This window comes from Bombus terrestris, chromosome 17 (genome assembly GCF_910591885.1).
Source record: "Bombus terrestris chromosome 17, iyBomTerr1.2, whole genome shotgun sequence".
In the NCBI taxonomy this organism is placed as follows: Eukaryota; Metazoa; Arthropoda; class Insecta; order Hymenoptera; family Apidae; genus Bombus; species Bombus terrestris.
The window spans coordinates 9,169,080-9,181,194 of NC_063285.1; the positions used below are offsets into that span (position 1 = coordinate 9,169,080).

The window sequence follows — 12,115 nt, forward strand, 5'->3', positions numbered from 1 at the left end:
AGGAGCACGTTGAGTGTACGCAACATACAACATGTCAATGATGATGATGGTAGAGGATTATATTATATTTATTCCATGGCGACGATTACGAAAAAAGAGGGAATAATAGTGAAAAATAGGTCCGATATGTTTGCTGTTTTCGTTGGGATCACGAAGAATGTGCTGCAGGTTCGTGGTTCAACCTGTACGAAACAAAGAAAATAAATGTGATATAATATAAGCTAAAAAATGGAAGATATCCGTTCCTTCTTTATTTATATAAATATACATTTTTCATAGAAGAAACAAAGTTGCCTGAGATTTCTTTACAAATTTCCTAGGTGTTGCATAGCAGGTGTTACATAACCTAAGTGTGGCGTTTCTTAAACTCGCAGCGTTTCACATTTTCTGTCACTCTAAGACCCTTCAACGTCTTATTAACGAACGTCTATTAATTTTTATAGTGGTAGTATTATACATATTAGTTATTTTCGTCGCAAGGAAAACATGTTGCTCTATTTACGATGTTTCTCAGATCAGCTGTTCCATGTTAGGTTAGGTTACCCTACAGTGACTCACCAAAGTGTTTCAGCCCCCTTTTAAAATAGAACAACCGTACGAAAATTGGATCAAACGACTCGATTCCTCTTACAACTTCCAAGGACTACTTTACCAGACGACGTGTAAACGAAATTCGGAAAAAAATCGCAATCGGAGTGCGAATAAAGTAACAGAGGTCGCTCCTCGCAACTCTTCTGTCCGAGCCTCTAACGAAATTGCAAAGAGAAAAAGATTTTGTAAATTCAGGTCGCTTGCACACAATATACAGCGTTTTATTCGTCCTTCCTCTATTGTACCCTGCGCTTTTTTCACCTTCCACCTTTCGAGCAAGACGCGCGCGTGCACGATCGTTGAACCAGAAGAAAAGGGACTCACGATGGATGGTGGTAGCGAGCGAAAGGCAGGAAAGAGAGCAACGATAGGAGAGAGGAGAATCGAAGTGAGAGTGGAGCGGTGAATCAGAGGAGAGCTAGAGAAAGGAGAGCTAGAGAAAGGAGAGAAAGAAGAGAATGGAGCGAGCCAAGAGCACAGGCAGCGAAGGAGAGACGGAGAGAAGGTCAGAGAGGCGACACAACGCGTGTGGTCCACCCTGTGTTGGACGACGAGCAGGTCGAGACCAGGACGACGACAGCATCTTATCCGAGACCTCCGGATCGATCGATCAATGGCGAGATCGATGCCTTCTCGGGCCAGACCGATCGAGTACTTACTTACGTGGCACGCTCGGCCGCACAAGTATTTTTCACCCTGCAGGCGGCGACGACCACGAACGACCACGTGCATCGTTCAGTCTCGACAAACCATATCGTACGCGATATTGGAATTGGTCTGCTGGAAAAACGCCTTTTTTCTCTCACTTTTTGTTCATTCGGTTTTTTGCTCGCGAGAATTTCGGATGACTGTGCACCGTGTAGGCTGCACATCGTTTAAGCTACGAGAGTGAGAGAGGCAATGGTGCGGTAAAAGTGAAACTAAGGTCGTTGCTGCACGACCAAGTTTCTCGGTACCGTTGGAAATTATGCGCCATCGTGTTATCTGCAAAGAAGCATGTATTAGGTTGGCAACTAAGTGATTGCGGATTTTGTCATTGGATAGTATTGACAAAATCCGCAATCACTTTGTTGCCAAGCCAATACGTAGGGTGTAAACTGAAGATTCCTTATAAACGACACTGTAAGTGGGAAAATTTATAAAATCTTATTTTTTTTTATAGGGACACACCGTGGTACAGAATTTAAGAGGAATTTTACATTTGTAAATAATTACTAATAGCGTTTACTGTATAACAGAATGTTTTTCTCTTTATTATTATTTAATTTGTACTTTACAATTTGGTAAATGTAACAGAATGCAAGTGCCGTATGCGATGCACATGTTGCAACACGCGCACGCTGAATATCACTAATTTTATAACAATTCTTATTCGCCACATTGTAAACTATATTTTTGTAATAAACAATGAAAAGAAGATATCGAAAAAAGTGTATCCTTTATTTTTGTACAAGTTGCGTAGAGACAAACAGGATTAGTGCTTGCAGTGTTGCAAATTAGAATCAATTCGGTTTTCTGTATTTTCAACTTTTTATTTCTTCATAATTGCAATATATCAATGCAAGAAGTAGAAAATTTTCTGACCCATCAACAAATAAAATTTCGAAAATCTACTAAAAAATTTGACGTTTTTGGTGACACAATGTTGTCTACACTGTAATTAAATTATCATTAATTTTTTACCCGATCGTTGTTGGATGGATTTATCATTTAACGTCGTTAAATATGAAGGTAGAAACATCAATAATGATCAAGCTCTCTTAAACTTTTCCCTTTTTGATAAAAGCAACATACATTTGCATATTCCAAATCGTTTAACTTTTCTTCCAAACATTTTCTTGTATCCTGTGAGCAGCCTATAGAAACAATGGAAAATCGTGGAATCTGCAAGAATAGAAAGGTTAACCAACTGTTGCTGCCTTTTTGAAAAAACACCCCACTAACCTCTCTAAAGAAATAAAATATTCAAACTCGAAGATGGTATCCTGCAGGGAGTAGCCATCCACATGTTATTTATCAATTAAGTTAGAAAAATGTACCAAATGTTCAGCTGGACAAATTGTAAAGTACAAATAAAAAATAAAAAATAACCTATTTGAAAAGCGTGTACCTAAAATGTATCGCGTTGTTCACGTTACGTACAATTTTTCATATTTGTTCCTTTCATTTCGTCTTGGCTTTCAAATATTCCTGACGTCTTAAACCTTACGAATGTATTTTACTTTTCGCTTAAATTGCTATTTAAATAGCAAACCCTAACATAACGAGTACAAGTAGTGGCGTTTTTTCGTGACGAGTTTACTCGTCGAAAAAGCAGCCAACTGGTTAACGAACAGATTCATAGCGAAAAGGAACGAGGGCCAATATCGCGGTTGAAAAATCACGCAAGAACCGAGGCCGGTGAACGCGGTGCCGGTTATAATACCAAGACGCAGCCGGTCACCTAATGCTAATGCAACTACCATTAGCAAGTAGTGAATCGAATGTAAAGTCGGACGTAAGGTGGGACCACACAGGTCGACGGTAGAGGGTTATACGGGGCCAGCAGATGCAGTGCCCCATAAACAGCGGGGCGGGACCACCCAACGCGCCTCTTCCTTCGTTTCGTTCCTTCGTCTGTTTCCTTAATAACCACGATAGCCGGCCGGTTGCAGCGCGAGAAACGCGTATATAGCTTAGCCGCGTGACAGTTCGCGAAAGTGAACGCGTAACGTGCGCGAACCCTCGCCAGGATCACCGTATCTACGCCAATTATCGTAATTTAATGGAACAACGATAACAATTACCGGGAGAAGGGATCGTTTGGTGAACGAGAACGCGTAAATTAAGCCCTCGTGCAGCGTACACTGTGCAGTCTAATGATCTCAAGTCAGTTTTTTTTCGAACGAAGAGTCGATCGAGAGAAGACTGAAATCTTATCTACAAAATTCCACTTTGTAGTAGTGTCTTTTCTTTTCTTTTTTGGCACAGTTAAATAGACGAAGGTTTGTGTGGCGAGCAGTTTCCTTCTTTGAAAGTGTATCTCTGCGTGTAGTTTTATTACTGAAAGTACAAGGTGGCAAAAACTATAACACTAGTTCCCTATAACACTTCGTTACTATAAAACTGACGAATTGCACCGATGTCGCATCGAGCACGATTTTCTTATTGAGTTGGCACCACTTAGTTTCTAACCTAATAATTTCGATCGCGGTGTCGCTCGTTGCCGATGATCACGCGCGAAACAGGGAAAGAAAGTGAGATTGCAAGGGTCGTAAAGTCACGCCTCATACTGCTTTATAGGGTTCGCGTGTTACCGACCCGTTTTGTTGAATTCCACCGGTCCTCGTCGGATTTCCTCGCTTCGCCTGCTTCCACGACGTTTGTCACGTTACTGATCGTTGTTGGGATACGTACATAATGGATAATATACGAACGACCCGTGGCGAGGTTTATTCGATATCTTTGAATTCGCATAATCGCGAGTACCTTCGTTTCAATAATAAACAACTCTCGTTAAATATGCTGAAACGTTTAAACAAGTTGTTGCCAGTTACACTGGAAAATCACCGATAAGATTTAAGATGCTGTTACAATAATTATATTTTTCTTATAAATTTGAAGACACGAAGAAACCGCAGCAAAGAAATATACTGGCTATACTGGCTGTACTGGCTATTCAGCCACACATATAACCTAGTTAGACAAATTTACCAAATGTCCTGCTGGACAAGCTGTAAAACAGAAATTAAAATTTAAAAAAGAAGCATTTAATCTTCCTCTTGTATGAACAATAAATTAAAAATATATAAAAGAATAATAAAACCTGTGTGAACATAAGGTGCAGCACTCTGGCCAACAGCAGTAGAAAGCTACATATGGAAGATGGAATAACTGCAAGCTTAGAACGCTTCATGGTGTATTAGGAACGAAGAAATTCGAAATTAAACGGAAAGTCGACACTAAAGTTTTTTTTTATTATTTAATTTGTGCTTTACAATTTGTTCAGCTGGACATTCGGCAAAATTCCAGCAGTGTGGCATAAAGAAACACTTGATTGTCACTGCAAATGTGTACGAATATATATATGCGCATCGTCAGTCTGCAATGGCATCTGAATGGAGATGATTATTCGCAAATCCTCAAAATAATAATGTGCCAAATGTCTTCGTAGACAGTGGAGAAGAAGGGAAGAAAGATTTTTGTTGATCGTTGGTCCACAGCAGCCAACCTCTTCTTCTAATTGTTTACAAGTAAAGTTAACTTTTATGCGAAATCTATTGGTGTCTGTAATAATATGATAAGTCACGTTTTCATCTTTTTTTCTTTTCTTTTTTTTTGCCACAGGTAATCAATTGCAGTAGATTGAATTGTTCTATACTTGTAAAATATATTTACAAAATTTAGATATCGTACGTAGACATTGAACCTTCTCGATACAACCGGCGAATGTTACTACGAATTAAACCAATGAACGATTGCCTGGCTGATAAATTGGGATAAGCGTGCCGTTTGAAAATTCCACTTTTCTATCTTATCTGATAAACAACGTCGAATAAACTCGTATCTGTTCGATGAAAACGTCAGAAAATTCATATCACTGCACGGTTAAATTAACAGAGTGGAGCTGTTACGCGACACAGCTACGCGGACTACACAGGCACAAGGGGACATAAATGGCTGTCGAAGAAACGTACTTTACGATTCCTCGGTTCTTCAGATAAAACGAACGATTTTGTGTATTCCGTTGTACCGTGTCACGCATTAATTATGGACGTGACTAAAACCACGTGTGGGAACATTCGAAGTTGGCTACCTGTCTTCAACCCAACACGTGTGCGCTTTCTCAGAGGCCAGCTTCCTATAATGCTGCGTCAGATTGACTCTCGAGAAGAGATAATGATAGCCAGAAGCTACTTTAACGGAGTAACGATGCTTGTTCGTCGGTCTTCTACCTATCGAATGCGGTGACAGCGTCGAGTACGATTTACGTCGGAACGCATGGCCGACGTTCGGTGCTCTTTAATATCGTAAAATGGAATTGGAAATATGGAACATGCCGACGCAAAACGAGATGAGCAATAAGTTGGTAACATAACGGTGTAAGAAATGGTCAGGTAATAAAAAATCAAAGATTTATTCCATTTCTTCGATTTATTCAATTTATTCGATTTCTTCCATCATTGAGAATTATTAATTTCCTCGAAACGTATCGATGAAACGTTCGCCTAGATTCTGCTCTGTTTCAAATTTTTGTTAAAATATTACAGCAGGAACATAATTATTGTTTCAGTTCCACCTTTGATTTATGACCGTTTTCTCAGAATTCTAGGGCGAAAAACTTTTTTGCGACCTTTCAGACCGAAACTGCTTGTCCTTTTTCAGACTCCTCTTTTCAACCAGCTAGGTTCTATTAATGACCGGTCTTCTCGTGCAACTCGTTTTTCGACTCTCCTCATTACGAAAATTAAATTCTATCCTATTAATATTCGTTACACGACAAAGAAATTTTAATACCAATTCCACGATTATTTTACTACAAGGAATGCTTAATTCGTATAGGTGAAATTACGCAAATCAAGTCATCCGCCAGGCCAAAAATATTTTTCGTTTGAAAATTTAATGAAAAATTCCACGTTCATCTAACTTCATGTAAATTCTTACATTAATCTGATTAATCAATTTCTCAATTTCCGTTAATGCAAAAGTCTACATAAAGTTGGATGAACGAAAGAAATAACGACGAATGTACATTTTTATGTGCAATGTTTGACCAGGTCTTTTAAGGTTAGTTCTCGTATCCTAACTTGTCGATCTTTATCTCACACAACGCCACTCTCATCCTTTAAAAAGCTACGAGGAAAACGTTTGATTCATCATGGGGTTCGATCGCTAACGGAATCGACGTATCTTCTTCGGGGCAGTTGCTCGACGAGACTTTATCTTTTTAGGCTTATGGATTAGACGCGTTCACGAAACATGATTTATGCCGGCTTAATAGTTTCACGGCGGTTCCCGGCATTCGGCCAGCCCATAATCCTTTTTATTACCTCAAAGACGTTTCACGGTGACGGGTCTATCTATGTGGAATTCAGGTATCGTGCATCTAAAAAAGTCAAAGCCGGCAATAAAGTGTCCCGAAGAGTTCATAAAAGTCGGCGCTTTCACTGAAAACGCGTTCTCCTGTCCATTTGACAGCCACCGCGGGGCCATTAACTTTAACCTACACGCGATCTACCATTGACTGTGTCGTGAACGCAATTTCCAGTGTGTACACGACACCCTTTTTCTTCTTCTTCTTCTCTTCTACTTCTTCTTCTTCTTTCTTTTTTCTCTTTAAGTTCTTTGTTTCTAGTCACGCGCCTGTTATACACTCGTTCCCTTTTGTCCTTTCCCCCCCTTCCGCCCACCCCGCTCTACTAATTTTTTTTCCTCTTCCCTTCAGCTTCACAACTTTTTCTTTTTTCTTTGCTCCCTTTGGAAATCTCGAATTTCTAGGAAAGCAGCAAAGGATTGTGAGTCCTAGGGAGATCCGACCACCCACGTGGAGACGGGGCTTTACACTTTACAGCCTGCTGGAGTGTCCGGATACGGGATATTTTTGGTAACTTTAAACCACAAAATGTAGCACAAGATTATGCAGCGTTCTCATTTTCCCTTTTCTCTCACTTGCGGGAGAGAGAAAGAGAAAGAGAAAGAGAGAGAGAGAGAGAGAGACAGGGTAAACAGTAGCGCAAGGAAGTTGCTTCGATTTACGTGTCTTGATATTGGAGATCTACGGAGGAAAGAACGTTTTCGATAAGATAATTTTGTTTGTAATTTACGCATGTTGCTTTGGATTATATATTAATTTTAAAATAAAAATAAGTAAACTAACCTTTATTTGGATTATAGAAGCATGTAAATGTGTAATGGGAAAAATAGAGCCTTTTTTGTGTAATTTGTGAGTGTTGTAAGAAGTACAGAAATGTGTAAACGTGTAATGGAGAATATAGAGATCGTTCTTTTGATAATTTAGGAATATTGTGTTGGCCTATGTAGAATATACAAATACATAAATATGTAACGAGAGGAGGAGATCATTATTTCCCCCATAACTTACGAATATTATTTTGGATTATGTGAAATACAGAGAATTATACAAAATTAGAAGAGAAATGTGCAAAATTACACAGTAAAGGAATTTCTTCGATATAAAATATGCTTACTTTTAATATTGCTCTTATTTTTTATTCTCACCTTGATCTCGTTTTACCCGAACGTGTTAATATTTTCCTGTTGCACAGAAAATCGAACAGAATTCGAGGATGAAGGACGAAAGCAAGCTCGAAAAATTTGTAATTCGTAAATACATTTTTCACAATTTGTCTTCAAATAAAAATCCTTGTACAACAATTAAGTTTCCAAAAACTAAGAAATAAATTTTTCCAAAGAAATTACACGATTCGTAAAGCGATACCTTCACCAAGAAAATAATATTCCTGCATTCGTGTTGCAATGGCTGATAAAGCCACGATACAAGAGATACGAGAGGTGCAATTCAATTAACTATTTTTGTTACCATGACAGGCGTGCAATTGGTCGCAAATTGTAGTTCGGTCACGTCGTTTCTATCTGATTATAATCGACAGCTTAAATGTCGCGCAAACCAACGTCTATATCGCAGCAGATAATTCGTCGAACGATGTAACGCAACTGCAATTTCTTGCATGACGTCTAACTGTCATAGGTCGCGACTGAGTTTTAGTAGTCGATCGTTTCGTGCAAAAAGACGTTCCGTGTCAAGGATCACGATAATCGAAAGGAAGGATAATCGAGGATTCATCCGGCACTCGTGTCTTCCTCGGCGCTCCAGTTATTAGATCTGATTCCATTTTTAGCTGAACGCGAATTCAGGCCTGTCTCTATTCGAAGTTGATAGATTAGTCGCAGACTCATTAATCACCGTTTAATTAGTCTCGAATTAATTATTGTGTTCGAGCAAGACGCAACAGGTCATTTTCGCTAATAGCATGTAAATTAGATGAATTCTAAATGTTGGCTCGTGCAAAAATAGTTTTCCGGTAATTCTGTGATTGAAATTGCTTGTAATACAGTTTTTGTGACAGAGAATTAAACACGAATTTAATTTCTTGTTTCTTTGATATTTAAGGAATTTCAATCGAATATGTTTTAAGGTCTGAAGCAAATTTTCTTTTACAGATTCTGAAACTATTTTCTCACTTGAAACATTTAAGGTGGACAACTTTCGAGTATTAAACTTATACTTTAAAAAGTATTTTCCAAACTGAGATGAATAATTTTCAAACTTTAAATATGTAGTTCTCTCTAGTAAATCTGGACGAAGGTATTTTTTTATTGAAAAATTGGAACTGAAATATTTTCAAGTTTTAAACGGAGCCCGTAATAAATAATTTAGACGTTAAGATATTTTTTAAACAAGAAAATCGAGAGGAAATAATTTTCAAGTTTCGTGTATGTTTTTTTATCAGACTGGAAAATCAACACTCTGACTTATTTTTCAAATAACTTTAATTGGTTGTAATTACAACTACAGAAAGGCCCTTGATGATTTCTCTTCAAGGGAATGTGCAGATTAGTAAAATACATAATTCATTGTTTTAAAATGCTTTTATCATATAATCTACATCAATCAGTGAAGCATTTATAGTAAATCATTGCAGTGCATCATTACGTGTATACTAAGTAGATTTAATATAAACAAGAACGAAGCGAAGATAATCGATGCCGTTGAATTACGAGGTTAGTTTAGTCCAGAACTCTATCTTGGAGTCGGTTCTGAAGGTAACGTCGTCTATAAACTCCTGATGGGTCGTATTTAGCCTCCAGAAGACTCCATTCTTCCTCTTTATTGTCGATCAGGTATTGCGAAAGCTTGTCCGCTATTGCCTTCTGCTTTTCGCTGCACGCTGAGCATCCATGGGCCAATGCATCGGGCAAGTTTTCTGTAATTTTAATTATAAATCATTATTTATCAAATTATAAATCATCAATCAAATATTTTACACGCTAATTTAATTCAACGCCAATTTAAGAGCCAACGTTACGTTAACGTGATGTTTCATTCGCGACTTCAGTAAAAACTATAGAAAAGGAGCCTTAATACAGCGATTCAGCTGATCTTTTTGGACGTGTTTTAAAAGAGAAGAGCTCGGAAGAAGTTCGAAAGTTATGACAAAAAGAAACTCGCACTTCTTACACTGCATCGAGTCGAGTATAAGTGTTTAACCAGTTAGCTGTTTTTCACAAGTATACTCGCCATGAAGATATGAAAATGGCAATATTCTTTGTTATGAGGAGTATACTCGTCATGCGTAAAACGAGATAAAACAGTCATAGCTTAATTCTACATTGTAACAGCCACACGTACTCTGTGTCTGATGAGTATGTATACAATAGTACAGTACACGATATAAGTACATAATATAATACAAATTAGAGCGATAGTGACTTCATCGTTAATATTACATAACTAACACATATTTGATTGGACAATGCTCATATAATCAATCAATTGCACTCTAGTTATTCGTAATATGAAGATTATTCCTCTCTTATTGTTCTTGCCAATAGAAAGATGACAAAAGACAGAAGACCACAGCGTGAATGAATTCTGAGTTTAGAAATGCTTGCAATTTCTTTCTTTTCCAAACGAAAATCCTGATTTCAACAAAATTCACTCTAACGAGATCGGATCTTGTCGTAAAAGTGTTCCTGGCACAAAAGGCTAACACATAGCTTCCTAAAAAGAAGACAAAAAGTAGAGATAACAAACTTCCTTGCAATCAAGAATCTCAGCTGCAATGATGCGAGCAGAAATAAATTCTATACACGAGTAATTGTAACACGCATGGATCCTTTTTCTTGGATGGTAAAGGACGCGTAACCGATTTAATGCGCGGCCTTGTACCTCAGGAATAGTAACGACGCTCATAAAATTGCGGTCGACCGTGAAACGACAACGTTCTGAACATCGCTGGAATATGCATACGAGCGCATGGACATATCGTAATTGACTCGTCCGACATTTCTCTGGGCGAAGGTGCCTTGTAACGACCTTTGCGATGATGCTCTAAACAACACCGCCATAGTTTTTCTTCTTCTTCCTAGCGCTCAACCGTAACCTCTTGTTCGCGTTGTTTGTGTTTCTTTGTTTTGACTCGTTGGATGTTCGGTGGTTACGCCAGGCTATGACACATGATAAGTAGTCTTTAATTGGAGTCACTGGATGATTGTGTTATACATGTGGAGGGTAAGAGGAAGAAACATGGAATGCCACTAAGTAACGACTTTATTATATTTAGATAATCGTGTTTTAATATGTTAGTGCACTACTGAGGGACCAAGGTTCATTGAGTTTAACTGTATTGTTCATAGCATGGACTCTAACATTACATGGGAAGGTCAGTCAGATCATTTTGATCCATTACTGAATTAGCAAAAATTATTGCTTTCATTTGATGTGTACTTTTTCTTATAATTTAAAGTAATGGTGAATTAATAGCATATTCTGTGGCACTGAAACTCTAATTGGGATGAGAAAGAAGATTATTATTAGAGAAAGATGTGATTGTTTTATATTGTCCTAATTTCTTCCTCCAAATTGAATATTAATACTGGAACGAAATACATAGTGCCTGCTTGTATTGTTATCGAAATAAATAATATCCAATCATCTTATCAGTATCTGGAAAAACGTTCAAGTAGCCATGAAGCTAAGCGTAATCAGCATAGACATACAACAAGGAGAAAAGCTAAATGAAAATTTGACGATTTGGAAAGTTGAATGAAAAAGTTGAAAATTTACATAGTATAACCAGAAAGCTATGAAAAGGAAGATAAGTTAAATTCTAAAGACTTCATTATAGAAAAAACACCGACCAATAACACAAATGCAGTTAAATAATAAGTAGGAAAATACATTGTACTGTAGCATATTGGTATCATAGTTAAATCATGTACATATATATTATATTAAAACTAAGACAAAAGAATTAAACTACATGTACATCTAATAATAGTGGGCTGTAAAGATAGAATAACTATTCCTAGGATTAGGAAGAGTGTACATGTAACAAGTAAATCACTATGCTAAGCCAAAGAACCTCCTTGTGATAGACATACAGTCTGACTAAATGAAGTATTCTTACATTATTATATTAATGTTTACAAGCGGTGAAAATAGGAAGAATGGAGACATTTCTTGTCCTATTCCATAAAGAAGATCAGCCATTCCCTGTTTTTACTCCAAAGTTTTTACGCTCATTACACATTTTATTTATAATTTTTCATTATTCAACAGTTTTATAACATCAAAGTGCCACTAATAGAATGTATTATAACATAAAATAAAAATAATGCAATAAAATGTATTTCAGTTTTTAAATAAATACGAACCACCCTTATACATATATAAATAATAAATTATCTAACTAGAACAACACACCATAATCGACTTATCACGCAAAACGACAATCATTCTCTCTCTCTCTCTCTATATATATATATATAAATTTTACATAGG

General features: G+C 37.3%; 1 long non-coding RNA gene across 1 annotated transcript; it reads left to right on the forward strand.

Moving 5' to 3' along the window:
- The first annotated feature begins 10,546 nt into the window (after positions 1-10,546).
- On the forward strand, positions 10,547-11,963 carry LOC125386726. Its single transcript, XR_007227111.1, has 2 exons — positions 10,547-10,994; positions 11,079-11,963. It is a non-coding gene; the product is annotated as an uncharacterized LOC125386726 (long non-coding RNA).
- Positions 11,964-12,115: the final 152 nt, after the last annotated feature.